Raw genomic sequence first — 17,740 nt, 5'->3', positions numbered from 1 at the left:
AGGACGATTCCAATATGGAAGAATCTGAATTTGGCAGAAACAGAGTATCTACATCAGAGCAATCGATTAGCCTCCTATGGCTCGGCTTCATTAAGCCTTCAAAATTCTGGGCCTAAGGGTCACATTTGTGGTGAAAATTGCAGGGTTCTAAAGTAATAAACCTCGGTCCTCTAATTGTGGTCATCAAGTTCTAAATTCACCTTTAGTACAGTTCGTTGTCTCCTGTGGTGAATCCTGAAATACTTGCGGATTAAAGTCTTACGGCATACGGTAGAAGAGGTCGTTGGAGCATGCAGAGAAGATATAGAACCTGGGAGGGCTAAAATGACATCTAGCATGAGGGATCAAGTAATGTATTCAAACCTTGACAGACATGGAATCAAACAAGAAATAATAAACTGATATATTTGATGATATATATTTTTCTTGATGAATGTCCGAAAAACAAAAACTGAAAGTGCATGGTGGTATTGGTGAAGACGGGACACTCCAATCGATGCTAGAAACATCCGAAGTGTCATACACTGGTCCAGGTGTATCCGCTTCAAGGATTTGTATGGATAAAGTTGTTACATCCCTTGTATTTAACCATTTGTCAAATTTAGGGGTGTTGACTATAAGCAAGGTGGTACAAAGCAGAGAAGAATTATTGGCAAGTTCAACGTCAGACCTCTGGCATAGTCTAACGAGCATGCTCGATGCTCCAACGCTATGTATTAAGCCTACAGGAGATGGTTGCTCAACTGGTGTTGCAAGATTATGTTGCAAGGAAGACTTGGAGAAATATGTGCTGGTCTTGCGAGAAAATCATCCACATATCCTTCCCAATACTCTGTCTAAGGTGCATGGTATGATTATGATGCCAGATCCACCTGCAGAAAAGTTCATTTTCGAGACTTTTATTGAGACCGACGATATTCTTGTTGTATCTAAACATGGTGGGTCTACACAGTCCGGACTTTTATGGAATGGAGTGAATAGACGGGTTGGAGTAACTGTTGGGGTTATGGGTACTAAAGGTGAAATGCATTCTCTCAATCCTAGCATTACTGTCAAAGAAGGTGGTGACATTCTGTCACTCGAGGAGAAATTTCAAGGTGGAACAGGCATAAATCTTACCCCACCTCCAACGTCCATTATCAGGTGTCGGTAATAGTGGTGAAAACTGTACCTGGAATGACTCCTTCCACTGTTTTAATACACCAGGCACTCGCTGAAGACCCCCCGATGTATCCTCAACAATTTTTCAGGACGGTTACTGACTTAGCTTTATTGCGGTCTAAACAAAACTAAATATCCTTTGGAATCAAGATGGTACTACTATATTTTCAAGGTAAGTGGAGAGTCATATCAATCCACCATAGAGAATTGTTAGGCTTATCAGACCTATTTCCTGGGCATTTTTTAGATGTTAAATTCATGAGCACATGTTACACATCCTGAAACTAAAATGCGCCATCAATCCTTATACTACCTAGAGTTGTATTGGAAGCATCGCCTATAGAATTGTTGACAAAAGAGTTTGATCTTCTTAAAACTTCTTTTATGGAAATTGATTCGAAGAGCTTCTTGAGCATCACTGGTGGTGCACTTTGTTGTTCCTTACTGTCTTTTTGCACCTTGTTTATAGTTCATTTTCCAACGCCAATATATGGTCATCATAATATATCCGAGTTTGTTGGAAACCACAGCCAATGGTGAGGACCGAATTGAAACTGTAAACATTTTATGGAATGTTGTGGGGTCGGCATCTTGGGTTCCGAAACTGAAAGGACAAGGGCGAAATTGCGGTAGAAATAATGGTTGAAGCAGATGAAGTGAAGCAACATGGCGATGCATAGAAGATTGTCCTGGATGCATGCTTACCTTTTATGGATTTACTAGATTTGTTTCAGTTCTATAGCAAAGCAGCTGGTAAATGGTAATCTTGATGAAAAATCAAATATTCAAACATTTGTTTTTCGAAAACTAAACATGAATACTTGGTGCTTCCCAGCTTACAATCGAAAGCTGTACAAGAGGAAATTATAATGGTTTTGAAAGTTGTTTACAGGCCACAGTTTTCCACAATTTCACATAGTCATAGAAATGGAAGAGGACAACATTCGGCTCTAAAATACATTCAAAATCAGATTCACAATTCTGATTGGCGGTTTAGCATGGTCACATAAAGGAAACTGCACTTTCAGATTTTTACGGTTTAGCATGGTCACATAAAAGAAACTTGATGCTTCAGTCTTTATGAAATTAGTCGCTGCAATGAAAGAAAAACAAAAAAAAATCCATGATGATAGCCTGTACAAATTTCTATGGGCCAGATGTTCGATGCTGGATGTTCTCAACCTTTATCTGATATGCAGGCATTCAAGGCTATCAATCCAGGTTGTATCTTAGAAGATTTCGTGAGATGGTATTCCCCACCCGATTGAAGTGAGGTTGATGTGGATCATCTTTCTGATGAGACCAGCGCTAAGGATGATGTTTCTAGCAGACATGGTCGTCGAAAAGATGTTGGAGGCCATGCTTAATTTAGATGCCAGTTAAACGACTATGTGGGGAGTAAACGACTGGAGTTCGCGGGTCAGTTAATTGCTTTGCTCTCGGCGGAGTTGTTCAAACGCATGCACTTCCAAAATAGGAAAATTACAGTCTTTTCAGGGCGGAGTTCCATCTATTCAAACGGTGCCAGAACAACAGAATAGGATTCGATTCCTATTTCCCCAGATTTTAATTAATGATTCAAGCAGGATTTACGCTCCATGTGTCAGTCATTAGAGGATTTTAGGGAAAGGCTGTTCTATATTTAACATAGAAAATGCTCATTTCTAATTTTGTAATGGTAACAGCGCAGAGGTTTTGTGGGATCAATCGGTTGTTTTTAGAATAGCTTTATTTAATGTATAAAAAAAATAATCATTTGGGAGAGCGGAGGTAGTTAGTTAAAACAGCGCCCCTGTTTTGGGCAGCTTTTTTATTTAATGTATTAAAAATTCATTTGTAGAGGAGTTTTTTGGAGAGAGTGTGAGAGAGGGAGTTTTTCTGAGCGCTGGGAGCTGCTGGAGAAGCAGAGAGCTTTGTATTGTACAGTTTTATGACAGAGAATTTAATGGAATTTCACAGCTCTGTTTGCTGAGATTCATGTGGTATGTTGATTTAGCATAAGTTTTTCCCTTTGTCTCATATGTAATCAGTTATGTTCCATTTCATTTCATGACCCTTTCAAGCTGAACAAATGAAGTGATTAGGTAGGAATTCATAGTATTATATGCTCCTCCTATAAGTTTGTTCGCATTCGATGTTTTCTACTGTTTAAGGAGGATTCAGAGTTATTGTCTGCCCTCCTTAGCTCCTCACCAGTCTTGCCATCCCATTTGAAACCAGATTTGGTGTTAAATTGCATGCCTACCTTGCCTCAATTGATAACCTGTGTAGTCATTATATATTTCTGTTTGAAGCTGTGATTTTTCCCATGTAGCCCAGAAAAGCCCCGTCATTCCATTAAAAAACCTCAAAAAATCATTAAATCAACCCCCCTTTATCAATTTACTAGCCTAATATCTTTGATCCTAATTGGTCAGCCTAATCCTATTGAAAGATCTATCAAATCTGACCCGAGAGAGCCTTCTCATACCTCGTAGGGCTAGCTACGAGGTGAAATGGTTTGATGTAGCCTTGAAGGTTTACCTTTTCAGCCTGAGGTGAAATCTCAAGCGCTAACATATTGGCGACCATACTGGGGAAGAACAAACTTGTCTGTTGATTGATGTGTTTGTTTCATAAGTCTTAGACGGAGCCTGAAGTTACGCCAGAAGCCTTCGAAAACGCTCTTGTTTTACATCAGCGCAAGTAGATAAACGCTGCTTCAGTCTATCTCCGTGGGATTTGTGAACATAGCGCTTCATTGACACTTTACCCCAGTACATATATCAAGTTCAGATCTGATTGTTGATAGTGGACAACGATCAGACACTTGAAAGGCTGAATCATTCACCTGGCGACTCCAACTTGATCCAGACATTCCAGTGCCTGTTGATATGTTCATGCAATGGTAGGGTATGTGGCAGACCCTGCACTTTGTGAAGCTCTAGATGGCATTAGAAAGTTGTTAGCGGATATTGAAATTAATGTAGAATTTTTCAGTATTTTCCTTCAATGTGTGAAATCTCCGAAGCTTCTTTTTGAAGGCAAAACTAGATTTTATGAGTTAGTGGTTGAAAGAGTTGAAAATGAGATTCAGTATCTGATGAGCAAATTCAGTCTTATGATTTCCAAGACCCTAAAAAGTTTTTGGAAATCCTTCCTCCATCAAAACAAGCAATAACAGAATTGCCTATAGAGGTACACATTGACAATGTGCAGCTGGAAATATGCATTGCAGAGTTGGGGCAGCCAACAGAGTCTGCTGTCCGTGATCCTATCGCAGCATACATGGACACATTTTTCAGTTTTATTGACAGATCAGGCTGTCTTGTACCTGACCAGGGTCACCATGTGCATGAAGGGCTGCCAGCAATTGCATCTGTGACTTCGTGGCAGCATTCTCAAGCGGCTTCAATTTCAGGTTTACTTGCATGGTTAATTTGGCATTTTAGCATTACCTGATCTATTGTTTGTACAGCAGATTAGAATAGGTTATGTACATAAATAAGCAGCCATAAGGGCAGCATCTTGTTTCAGTTGGCTTTTAGTTTGTTTGAGTTCAGTTTCAGTGTGAAAATAAGTCAAGTGTTGATTTGTTGATGATGACTCCATTGCCCAATGGTGGAGGCACGGTCTGCTCTCCCAAAGTTCTGCGGTTCTTGGCACCTCCAGGAAGCTGCAGCTGCCATCCCAAATGGAGCCGATGTTAGACTCCGTCTCATGTTAGAGATAGATTCTTCTTCAAAACCCTGTTTTGAAGAAGAAATCATTAATATGTAATTTGTCATGACATTCTATAGCTCTACAGCTCTTCAAATGACAATGTTTTGATGTGGATGATGAAGACAATCCCTGCAAAAGTTAGAAATGGATTTACATTCTCCGCAGCTTTATGAACAGGCTCTGGCAAGAGCAAGAGCTCAACAAGCCCGCATTCTAGCTTCACTCGACAATCTGCTGCAAATTCATTTATGATTTGATAATATAACAATTTGAAGAAAGTAGACATGACTTATTCAGAACTACGAGGCCAATATTTTGTGTTGACAGCATCTTTCGATGACATTGATGCAAGCATGTATGATGGGCGATGGCAAGGCTTTACAAGCTGGAAATAGTCACAATCTTGGGCAAAATGTTTCTCGTGAAAATGGACAGCAATGTATGGCAAACTTCTTGGGCAGTAAGCACACGCATGGTGGGTGGCATTATACAGGCTTGATGCTTCCACCAAGGACGATTCCAATATGGAAGAATCTGAATTTGGCAGAAACAGAGTATCTACATCAGAGCAATCGATTAGCCTCCTATGGCTCGGCTTCATTAAGCCTTCAAAATTCTGGGCCTAAGGGTCACATTTGTGGTGAAAATTGCAGGGTTCTAAAGTAATAAACCTCGGTCCTCTAATTGTGGTCATCAAGTTCTAAATTCACCTTTAGTACAGTTCGTTGTCTCCTGTGGTGAATCCTGAAATACTTGCGGATTAAAGTCTTACGGCATACGGTAGAAGAGGTCGTTGGAGCATGCAGAGAAGATATAGAACCTGGGAGGGCTAAAATGACATCTAGCATGAGGGATCAAGTAATGTATTCAAACCTTGACAGACATGGAATCAAACAAGAAATAATAAACTGATATATTTGATGATATATATTTTTCTTGATGAATGTCCGAAAAACAAAAACTGAAAGTGCATGGTGGTATTGGTGAAGACGGGACACTCCAATCGATGCTAGAAACATCCGAAGTGTCATACACTGGTCCAGGTGTATCCGCTTCAAGGATTTGTATGGATAAAGTTGTTACATCCCTTGTATTTAACCATTTGTCAAATTTAGGGGTGTTGACTATAAGCAAGGTGGTACAAAGCAGAGAAGAATTATTGGCAAGTTCAACGTCAGACCTCTGGCATAGTCTAACGAGCATGCTCGATGCTCCAACGCTATGTATTAAGCCTACAGGAGATGGTTGCTCAACTGGTGTTGCAAGATTATGTTGCAAGGAAGACTTGGAGAAATATGTGCTGGTCTTGCGAGAAAATCATCCACATATCCTTCCCAATACTCTGTCTAAGGTGCATGGTATGATTATGATGCCAGATCCACCTGCAGAAAAGCTCATTTTCGAGACTTTTATTGAGACCGACGATATTCTTGTTGTATCTAAACATGGTGGGTCTACACAGTCCGGACTTTTATGGAATGGAGTGAATAGACGGGTTGGAGTAACTGTTGGGGTTATGGGTACTAAAGGTGAAATGCATTCTCTCAATCCTAGCATTACTGTCAAAGAAGGTGGTGACATTCTGTCACTCGAGGAGAAATTTCAAGGTGGAACAGGCATAAATCTTACCCCACCTCCAACGTCCATTATCAGGTGTCGGTAATAGAGGTGAAAACTGTACCTGGAATGACTCCTTCCACTGTTTTAATACACCAGGCACTCGCTGAAGACCCCCCGATGTATCCTCAACAATTTTTCAGGACGGTTACTGACTTAGCTTTATTGCGGTCTAAACAAAACTAAATATCCTTTGGAATCAAGATGGTACTACTATATTTTCAAGGTAAGTGGAGAGTCATATCAATCCACCATAGAGAATTGTTAGGCTTATCAGACCTATTTCCTGGGCATTTTTTAGATGTTAAATTCATGAGCACATGTTACACATCCTGAAACTAAAATGCGCCATCAATCCTTATACTACCTAGAGTTGTATTGGAAGCATCGCCTATAGAATTGTTGACAAAAGAGTTTGATCTTCTTAAAACTTCTTTTATGGAAATTGATTCGAAGAGCTTCTTGAGCATCACTGGTGGTGCACTTTGTTGTTCCTTACTGTCTTTTTGCACCTTGTTTATAGTTCATTTTCCAACGCCAATATATGGTCATCATAATATATCCGAGTTTGTTGGAAACCACAGCCAATGGTGAGGACCGAATTGAAACTGTAAACATTTTATGGAATGTTGTGGGGTCGGCATCTTGGGTTCCGAAACTGAAAGGACAAGGGCGAAATTGCGGTAGAAATAATGGTTGAAGCAGATGAAGTGAAGCAACATGGCGATGCATAGAAGATTGTCCTGGATGCGTGCTTACCTTTTATGGATTTACTAGATTTGTTTCAGTTCTATAGCAAAGCAGCTGGTAAATGGTAATCTTGATGAAAAATCAAATATTCAAACATTTGTTTTTCGAAAACTAAACATGAATACTTGGTGCTTCCCAGCTTACAATCGAAAGCTGTACAAGAGGAAATTATAATGGTTTTGAAAGTTGTTTACAGGCCACAGTTTTCCACAATTTCACATAGTCATAGAAATGGAAGAGGACAACATTCGGCTCTAAAATACATTCAAAATCAGATTCACAATTCTGATTGGCGGTTTAGCATGGTCACATAAAGGAAACTGCACTTTCAGATTTTTACGGTTTAGCATGGTCACATAAAAGAAACTTGATGCTTCAGTCTTTATGAAATTAGTCGCTGCAATGAAAGAAAAACAAAAAAAAATCCATGATGATAGCCTGTACAAATTTCTGGGCCAGATGTTCGATGCTGGATGTTCTCAACCTTTATCTGATATGCAGGCATTCAAGGCTATCAATCCAGGTTGTATCTTAGAAGATTTCGTGAGATGGTATTCCCCACCCGATTGAAGTGAGGTTGATGTGGATCATCTTTCTGATGAGACCAGCGCTAAGGATGATGTTTCTAGCAGACATGGTCGTCGAAAAGATGTTGGGGGCCATGCTTAATTTAGATGCCAGTTAAACGACTATGTGGGGAGTAAACGACTGGAGTTCGCGGGTCAGTTAATTGCTTTGCTCTCGGCGGAGTTGTTCAAACGCATGCACTTCCAAAATAGGAAAATTACAGTCTTTTCAGGGCGGAGTTCCATCTATTCAAACGGTGCCAAAACAACAGAATAGGATTCGATTCCTATTTCCCCAGATTTTAATTAATGATTCAAGCAGGATTTACGATCCATGTGTCAGTCATTAGAGGATTTTAGGGAAAGGCTGTTCTATATTTAACATAGAAAATGCTCATTTCTAATTTTGTAATGGTAACAGCGCAGAGGTTTTGTGGGATCAATCGGTTGTTTTTAGAATAGCTTTATTTAATGTATAAAAAAAATAATCATTTGGGAGAGCGGAGGTAGTTAGTTAAAACAGCGCCCCTGTTTTGGGCAGCTTTTTTATTTAATGTATTAAAAATTCATTTGTAGAGGAGTTTTTTGGAGAGAGTGTGAGAGAGGGAGTTTTTCTGAGCGCTGGGAGCTGCTGGAGAAGCAGAGAGCTTTGTATTGTACAGTTTTATGATAGAGAATTTAATGGAATTTCACAGCTCTGTTTGCTGAGATTCATGTGGTATGTTGATTTAGCATAAGTTTTTCCCTTTGTCTCATATGTAATCAGTTATGTTCCATTTCATTTCATGACCCTTTCAAGCTGAACAAATGAAGTGATTAGGTAGGAATTCATAGTATTATATGCTCCTCCTATAAGTTTGTTCGCATTCGATGTTTTCTACTGTTTAAGGAGGATTCAGAGTTATTGTCTGCCCTCCTTAGCTCCTCACCAGTCTTGCCATCCCATTTGAAACCAGATTTGGTGTTAAATTGCATGCCTACCTTGCCTCAGTTGATAACCTGTGTAGTCATTATATATTTCTGTTTGAAGCTGTGATTTTTCCCATGTAGCCCAGAAAAGCCCCGTCATTCCATTAAAAAACCCCAAAAAATCATTAAATCAACCCCCCTTTATCAATTTACTAGCCTAATATCTTTGATCCTAATTGGTCAGCCTAATCCTATTGAAAGATCTATCAAATCTGACCCGAGAGAGCCTTCTCATACCTCGTAGGGCTAGCTACGAGGTGAAATGGTTTGATGTAGCCTTGAAGGTTTACCTTTTCAGCCTGAGGTGAAATCTCAAGCGCTAACATATTGGCGACCATACTGGGGAAGAACAAACTTGTCTGTTGATTGATGTGTTTGTTTCATAAGTCTTAGACGGAGCCTGAAGTTACGCCAGAAGCCTTCGAAAACGCTCTTGTTTTACATCAGCGCAAGTAGATAAACGCTGCTTCAGTCTATCTCCGTGGGATTTGTGAACATAGCGCTTCATTGACACTTTACCCCAGTACATATATCAAGTTCAGATCTGATTGTTGATAGTGGACAACGATCAGACACTTGAAAGGCTGAATCATTCACCTGGCGACTCCAACTTGATCCAGACATTCCAGTGCCTGTTGATATGTTCATGCAATGGTAGGGTATGTGGCAGACCCTGCACTTTGTGAAGCTCTAGATGGCATTAGAAAGTTGTTAGCGGATATTGAAATTAATGTAGAATTTTTTAGTATTTTCCTTCAATGTGTGAAATCTCCGAAGCTTCTTTTTGAAGGCAAAACTAGATTTTATGAGTTAGTGGTTGAAAGAGTTGAAAATGAGATTCAGTATCTCGATGAGCAAATTCAGTCTTATGATTTCCAAGACCCTAAAAAGTTTTTGGAAATCCTTCCTCCATCAAAACAAGCAATAACAGAATTGCCTATAGAGGTACACATTGACAATGTGCAGCTGGAAATATGCATTGCAGAGTTGGGGCAGCCAACAGAGTCTGCTGTCCGTGATCCTATCGCAGCATACATGGACACATTTTTCAGTTTTATTGACAGATCAGGCTGTCTTGTACCTGACCAGGGTCACCATGTGCATGAAGGGCTGCCAGCAATTGCATCTGTGACTTCGTGGCAGCATTCTCAAGCGGCTTCAATTTCAGGTTTACTTGCATGGTTAATTTGGCATTTTAGCATTACCTGATCTATTGTTTGTACAGCAGATTAGAATAGGTTATGTACATAAATAAGCAGCCATAAGGGCAGCATCTTGTTTCAGTTGGCTTTTAGTTTGTTTGAGTTCAGTTTCAGTGTGAAAATAAGTCAAGTGTTGATTTGTTGATGATGACTCCATTGCCCAATGGTGGAGGCACGGTCTGCTCTCCCAAAGTTCTGCGGTTCTTGGCACCTCCAGGAAGCTGCAGCTGCCATCCCAAATGGAGCCGATGTTAGACTCCGTCTCATGTTAGAGATAGATTCTTCTTCAAAACCCTGTTTTGAAGAAGAAATCATTAATATGTAATTTGTCATGACATTCTATAGCTCTACAGCTCTTCAAATGACAATGTTTTGATGTGGATGATGAAGACAATCCCTGCAAAAGTTAGAAATGGATTTACATTCTCCGCAGCTTTATGAACAGGCTCTGGCAAGAGCAAGAGCTCAACAAGCCCGCATTCTAGCTTCACTCGACAATCTGCTGCAAATTCATTTATGATTTGATAATATAACAATTTGAAGAAAGTAGACATGACTTATTCAGAACTACGAGGCCAATATTTTGTGTTGACAGCATCTTTCGATGACATTGATGCAAGCATGTATGATGGGCGATGGCAAGGCTTTACAAGCTGGAAATAGTCACAATCTTGGGCAAAATGTTTCTCGTGAAAATGGACAGCAATGTATGGCAAACTTCTTGGGCAGTAAGCACACGCATGGTGGGTGGCATTATACAGGCTTGATGCTTCCACCAAGGACGATTCCAATATGGAAGAATCTGAATTTGGCAGAAACAGAGTATCTACATCAGAGCAATCGATTAGCCTCCTATGGCTCGGCTTCATTAAGCCTTCAAAATTCTGGGCCTAAGGGTCACATTTGTGGTGAAAATTGCAGGGTTCTAAAGTAATAAACCTCGGTCCTCTAATTGTGGTCATCAAGTTCTAAATTCACCTTTAGTACAGTTCGTTGTCTCCTGTGGTGAATCCTGAAATACTTGCGGATTAAAGTCTTACGGCATACGGTAGAAGAGGTCGTTGGAGCATGCAGAGAAGATATAGAACCTGGGAGGGCTAAAATGACATCTAGCATGAGGGATCAAGTAATGTATTCAAACCTTGACAGACATGGAATCAAACAAGAAATAATAAACTGATATATTTGATGATATATATTTTTCTTGATGAATGTCCGAAAAACAAAAACTGAAAGTGCATGGTGGTATTGGTGAAGACGGGACACTCCAATCGATGCTAGAAACATCCGAAGTGTCATACACTGGTCCAGGTGTATCCGCTTCAAGGATTTGTATGGATAAAGTTGTTACATCCCTTGTATTTAACCATTTGTCAAATTTAGGGGTGTTGACTATAAGCAAGGTGGTACAAAGCAGAGAAGAATTATTGGCAAGTTCAACGTCAGACCTCTGGCATAGTCTAACGAGCATGCTCGATGCTCCAACGCTATGTATTAAGCCTACAGGAGATGGTTGCTCAACTGGTGTTGCAAGATTATGTTGCAAGGAAGACTTGGAGAAATATGTGCTGGTCTTGCGAGAAAATCATCCACATATCCTTCCCAATACTCTGTCTAAGGTGCATGGTATGATTATGATGCCAGATCCACCTGCAGAAAAGTTCATTTTCGAGACTTTTATTGAGACCGACGATATTCTTGTTGTATCTAAACATGGTGGGTCTACACAGTCCGGACTTTTATGGAATGGAGTGAATAGACGGGTTGGAGTAACTGTTGGGGTTATGGGTACTAAAGGTGAAATGCATTCTCTCAATCCTAGCATTACTGTCAAAGAAGGTGGTGACATTCTGTCACTCGAGGAGAAATTTCAAGGTGGAACAGGCATAAATCTTACCCCACCTCCAACGTCCATTATCAGGTGTCGGTAATAGAGGTGAAAACTGTACCTGGAATGACTCCTTCCACTGTTTTAATACACCAGGCACTCGCTGAAGACCCCCCGATGTATCCTCAACAAGTTTTCAGGACGGTTACTGACTTAGCTTTATTGCGGTCTAAACAAAACTAAATATCCTTTGGAATCAAGATGGTACTACTATATTTTCAAGGTAAGTGGAGAGTCATATCAATCCACCATAGAGAATTGTTAGGCTTATCAGACCTATTTCCTGGGCATTTTTTAGATGTTAAATTCATGAGCACATGTTACACATCCTGAAACTAAAATGCGCCATCAATCCTTATACTACCTAGAGTTGTATTGGAAGCATCGCCTATAGAATTGTTGACAAAAGAGTTTGATCTTCTTAAAACTTCTTTTATGGAAATTGATTCGAAGAGCTTCTTGAGCATCACTGGTGGTGCACTTTTTTGTTCCTTACTGTCTTTTTGCACCTTGTTTATAGTTCATTTTCCAACGCCAATATATGGTCATCATAATATATCCGAGTTTGTTGGAAACCACAGCCAATGGTGAGGACCGAATTGAAACTGTAAACATTTTATGGAATGTTGTGGGGTCGGCATCTTGGGTTCCGAAACTGAAAGGACAAGGGCGAAATTGCGGTAGAAATAATGGTTGAAGCAGATGAAGTGAAGCAACATGGCGATGCATAGAAGATTGTCCTGGATGCATGCTTACCTTTTATGGATTTACTAGATTTGTTTCAGTTCTATAGCAAAGCAGCTGGTAAATGGTAATCTTGATGAAAAATCAAATATTCAAACATTTGTTTTTCGAAAACTAAACATGAATACTTGGTGCTTCCCAGCTTACAATCGAAAGCTGTACAAGAGGAAATTATAATGGTTTTGAAAGTTGTTTACAGGCCACAGTTTTCCACAATTTCACATAGTCATAGAAATGGAAGAGGACAACATTCGGCTCTAAAATACATTCAAAATCAGATTCACAATTCTGATTGGCGGTTTAGCATGGTCACATAAAGGAAACTGCACTTTCAGATTTTTACGGTTTAGCATGGTCACATAAAAGAAACTTGATGCTTCAGTCTTTATGAAATTAGTCGCTGCAATGAAAGAAAAACAAAAAAAAATCCATGATGATAGCCTGTACAAATTTCTGGGCCAGATGTTCGATGCTGGATGTTCTCAACCTTTATCTGATATGCAGGCATTCAAGGCTATCAATCCAGGTTGTATCTTAGAAGATTTCGTGAGATGGTATTCCCCACCCGATTGAAGTGAGGTTGATGTGGATCATCTTTCTGATGAGACCAGCGCTAAGGATGATGTTTCTAGCAGACATGGTCGTCGAAAAGATGTTGGGGGCCATGCTTAATTTAGATGCCAGTTAAACGACTATGTGGGGAGTAAACGACTGGAGTTCGCGGGTCAGTTAATTGCTTTGCTCTCGGCGGAGTTGTTCAAACGCATGCACTTCCAAAATAGGAAAATTACAGTCTTTTCAGGGCGGAGTTCCATCTATTCAAACGGTGCCAGAACAACAGAATAGGATTCGATTCCTATTTCCCCAGATTTTAATTAATGATTCAAGCAGGATTTACGCTCCATGTGTCAGTCATTAGAGGATTTTAGGGAAAGGCTGTTCTATATTTAACATAGAAAATGCTCATTTCTAATTTTGTAATGGTAACAGCGCAGAGGTTTTGTGGGATCAATCGGTTGTTTTTAGAATAGATTTATTTAATGTATAAACAAAATAATCATTTGGGAGAGCGGAGGTAGTTAGTTAAAACAGCGCCCCTGTTTTGGGCAGCTTTTTTATTTAATGTATTAAAAATTCATTTGTAGAGGAGTTTTTGGAGAGAGTGTGAGAGAGGGAGTTTTTCTGAGCGCTGGGAGCTGCTGGAGAAGCAGAGAGCTTTGTATTGTACAGTTTTATGACAGAGAATTTAATGGAATTTCACAGCTCTGTTTGCTGAGATTCATGTGGTATGTTGATTTAGCATAAGTTTTTCCCTTTGTCTCATATGTAATCAGTTATGTTCCATTTCATTTCATGACCCTTTCAAGCTGAACAAATGAAGTGATTAGGTAGGAATTCATAGTATTATATGCTCCTCCTATAAGTTTGTTCGCATTCGATGTTTTCTACTGTTTAAGGAGGATTCAGAGTTATTGTCTGCCCTCCTTAGCTCCTCACCAGTCTTGCCATCCCATTTGAAACCAGATTTGGTGTTAAATTGCATGCCTACCTTGCCTCAGTTGATAACCTGTGTAGTCATTATATATTTATGTTTGAAGCTGTGATTTTGCCCATGTAGCCCAGAAAAGCCCCGTCATTCCATTAAAAAACCCCAAAAAATCATTAAATCAACCCCCCTTTATCAATTTACTAGCCTAATATCTTTGATCCTAATTGGTCAGCCTAATCCTATTGAAAGATCTATCAAATCTGACCCGAGAGAGCCTTCTCATACCTCGTAGGGCTAGCTACGAGGTGAAATGGTTTGATGTAGCCTTGAAGGTTTACCTTTTCAGCCTGAGGTGAAATCTCAAGCGCTAACAGTAACCACAAACCACTTTTGGAGATCAAGACCTAGCCTTCCTAATCTCAGAGAGGGCTCTCTCTTTTTAATTTAACTTTGTTTAGTTATTGGATTTTAGGCTAGTTATGATTGTGCTTGGGTTTTTTATTAGAATTTGGGCGGTGGAATCACTTACTTAGATGAGAAGGGTTGTATTTTACCATTGGGCTATGGGGTCAAATGTCAAAAAAACAAGACCGGATTAAGTTCTAAAAACAGTATCTATAGGGAAAGATAGAGGAGTTACTACATATCTCAAAGGCTTGACGGTGAAATGGTTTCCAGTCGGATCAAGGGAGAAATTAAGGGTTCCCTAGGCTGGATCATGAAGAAAAGTGAAAGAGTTCAACCGGGATGGGAGAGCAATTAAGGGTTCTCAAATCCAGCTATCAGAGGAAAACATATAAATGACTAACTATGCAAAACAAAGTGTACTTAAACAAATTCTGAGTTAAATTTCCAGTTAATTCATCCAAATTTAGATAACATTTAAGTTTATTAAACACATAAGAAGGTAACAAAATCAGACAAAGAAGATACTTCACTCCAAAATTTCTTCTAAGTTGTCAGAAAAAGAAATGTTAGAGGTAACCACAAACCACTTATGGAGATCAGGACCTAGCCTTCCTGATCTCAGAGAGGGATCTCCCTTTTTAATTTAACTTTGTTTAGTTATTGGATTTTAGGCTAGTTATGATTGTGCTTTGGTTTTTTATTTGAATTTGGGTGGTGGGATCACTTACTTAGATGAAAAGGGTTGTCTTTTACCATTGGGCTATGGGGTCAAATTTCATACAAACAAGACTGGATTAAGTTCTAAAAACAGTGTCTACAGGGCAAGATAGAGGAGTTACTACAGATCGCAAAGGCTTGATGGTGAAATGGTTTCCAATCGGATCCAAGGAGAACTTAAGGGTTCCCTAGGCCGAATCATGAAGAGAAGTGAAAGAGGCCAACCAGTATGGGAGAGAAATTAAGGGTTCTCAAATCCAAATATCAGAGGAAAACATATAAATGACTAACTGTGCAAAACAAAGTGTACTTAAACAAATTCTGAGTTAAATTTCCATTTAATTCATTCAAATTTAGATAACATTTAAGTTTATGAAACACATAAGAAGGTAACAAAATCAAACAAAGAAGATACTTCACTGCAATAGCTCATCTCATGAACCCTCTAGTGCAATCTTTTTATTACTTGCTCCAGTCTATTGACTTGAAAATTGGTACAATAACCCTCAGGTTTAAGATCAAAATAACTCTACAAATGTATATCAATCCACATTGAATACTTCGAATTATGGAGTATTTATACAAAAATAACTTACAAAATATCTCAAACTGCATTGAGAACTAACCTAGGAAAAGGAAATATCTTCATGCAAGAAGATAGAGACAACTATTGAACTGTTGTTTGCTATCCCTATTATTTAGGTTCTATTGTCTTCTAGTATCTGATCATTTGCCCTTTAAGCGGCTTGGCTATTTGGTCTTCACGCTAGATGTCATATTTAGTAATGACCTTTCATCTGATACACTTTCATCTGTTTGTTTTTCAACTGTATTTATTTATCTATCTCCTATGTTTAGTATTTTAACTATGAATTCTTTGTCACCTGCTTTTACTTTTACCTTTCACTGTAAATCTTACTCACTCTTTCATGCTTCTGTGTTTTTAGTAAAAAATATTTTTACTAAGTAGAATACAAAATGTTTCTTGGAGAGTAGTTTGTAAGAATGTTTTGTTGTGCTAATGAAAATGATTTTATCTTTGTTTTAACCATTACTGTGTAAATTGTTTCCTTCTTCTCTATGATAATTGTCTTTTCCTTCTGGATAAATGCTTTTGAATACATTTTCCTTGCTAATTTTGGATTAAACATGTTTTGGAACTAGTATCAAAAAATTTTATCCAAGCTCTTGTTCTGTTAATCACCTACAAAATAAAAAAATTCGTTAATAAAATCCAGGTCTGAGAGGAGGTGACCGAAGGTTGTATTTGAATTGGGAAGAACTGTGGATGGAGTCTGGAGCGTGTTCAAGAGGTAATCCATGGTGAAAATCGGTTTCGGAGGCTCAGGGTCACGCAAATGGCTAAGGCAGCTTTCTAGTCAAAAAACAAGCAAAAAGAATGAAAATGAGGGTCTTCAGCGTTTTAACAGGTAAAGGCTAGAATTGGCGTGGAATTTCATAATATGCACAGTGAGTGGTTTCGGCTTTAGCGGGGAGGCAGTATTAAGGTTCATCGCACCGCTTTTGGCCATCGGGCAGTATTTTCATGAGAGAACACGAGTTCACATAAATCTGCCACGTAACCGAAAAGAGCCTAAGCAAAATCACGAATCTCACGTGCTCTTGCGTTGTTAAAGGTAGGACGTCGGGAGCGCGCGATATGGATGCTCGCCGTCAGATCTGGGGGTGAAAGATATAACAACTATCTCACGGTGAAGCTGCATGGAGGGAAATCAGGCGGAGATTTGCAGGGCCCAGGGAGATTAATTACACTTAACTGTAATTAGTTAATGAATAAATGGGGGTTAAAAATAAGTGGGTTTAATAGAGTGGGACCAGGGTTTAATATGGCGGGGGTTTGTTAACCACACCAAGGGGGTGGGTTAAAAGGTTTTATATCACAAAAATGTGAATTTGCGGAATTAATTAGAATAAAGCAGGGGAGAGAAAAAACTTAGGATAAAGGATTTTATGGGTTAAAAGGGTTTTGTCGAGGAAAACATGAATGGCGGAGTTTAATTAAATAAAGCGAAAGGGGGAATAAAAGTTAGGATAAGCGGTTTTTAGGTGTTTTTTAGGAAAAATAGGGAAATTAATAAGGGGAAAATGATTTTTTAAAAGGGTAATGGGTTTCACACTAGGGAAAAGGGGTTTTGGGTAGGAAAATGACCTTTGAAGGGTAATTTTCTAGGGAAATTTGTGAAACTAAGGGGTAAGGGTCAAAATGAAAGGAAAAGGGTATTTCCTTAAGAAATGATGGGATAATGGGGAAATTAGTAAGTATGTAGTGAGGGGTGAAATGAAATAAGGGGAAGTTAATTAAATTAGCTTGTGAACACCCTTTCACTTTCATAACTAATCTTGCACACTGAAACATAGGATTAAGCATGATAAATGTGCTTATGCTTCAATCAACTTTGTACTTCTGCAACATTTATTCTACTTACCCTAACATTTTTTCTTCACTTTATTGGGTGCATTTAAGCTAGCAGACCCTTTCTTTCCTTTTTCTTTTGAAAAGAAAACT

The 17,740-nt window shown here is 39.1% G+C and overlaps 3 long non-coding RNA genes across 3 annotated transcripts; all 3 read left to right on the top strand.

Annotated features, from left to right (window-relative positions):
* The first annotated feature begins 590 nt into the window (after positions 1–590).
* Positions 591–1,142, top strand: LOC149225667 (uncharacterized). The gene is made up of 2 exons (XR_016246981.1): positions 591–841; positions 1,098–1,142. It is a non-coding gene; the product is annotated as an uncharacterized LOC149225667 (long non-coding RNA).
* A 4,821-nt stretch (positions 1,143–5,963) lies between these two features.
* On the top strand, positions 5,964–6,515 carry LOC149225666 (uncharacterized). Its single transcript, XR_016246980.1, has 2 exons — positions 5,964–6,214; positions 6,471–6,515. It is a non-coding gene; the product is annotated as an uncharacterized LOC149225666 (long non-coding RNA).
* A 4,820-nt stretch (positions 6,516–11,335) lies between these two features.
* Positions 11,336–11,887, top strand: LOC149225665 (uncharacterized). The gene is made up of 2 exons (XR_016246979.1): positions 11,336–11,586; positions 11,843–11,887. It is a non-coding gene; the product is annotated as an uncharacterized LOC149225665 (long non-coding RNA).
* The last annotated feature ends 5,853 nt before the right edge of the window (positions 11,888–17,740 follow it).

The sequence above is a fragment of the Pinus tabuliformis genome, chromosome J (genome assembly GCF_031772625.1).
Source record: "Pinus tabuliformis cultivar Carrire ecotype Pingquan chromosome J, CPIR1, whole genome shotgun sequence".
Taxonomy (NCBI): Eukaryota; Viridiplantae; Streptophyta; class Pinopsida; order Pinales; family Pinaceae; genus Pinus; species Pinus tabuliformis.
The sequence above is the reverse complement of the archived record's forward strand: the minus strand, read 5'-3'. Positions and strand labels throughout refer to the sequence as shown.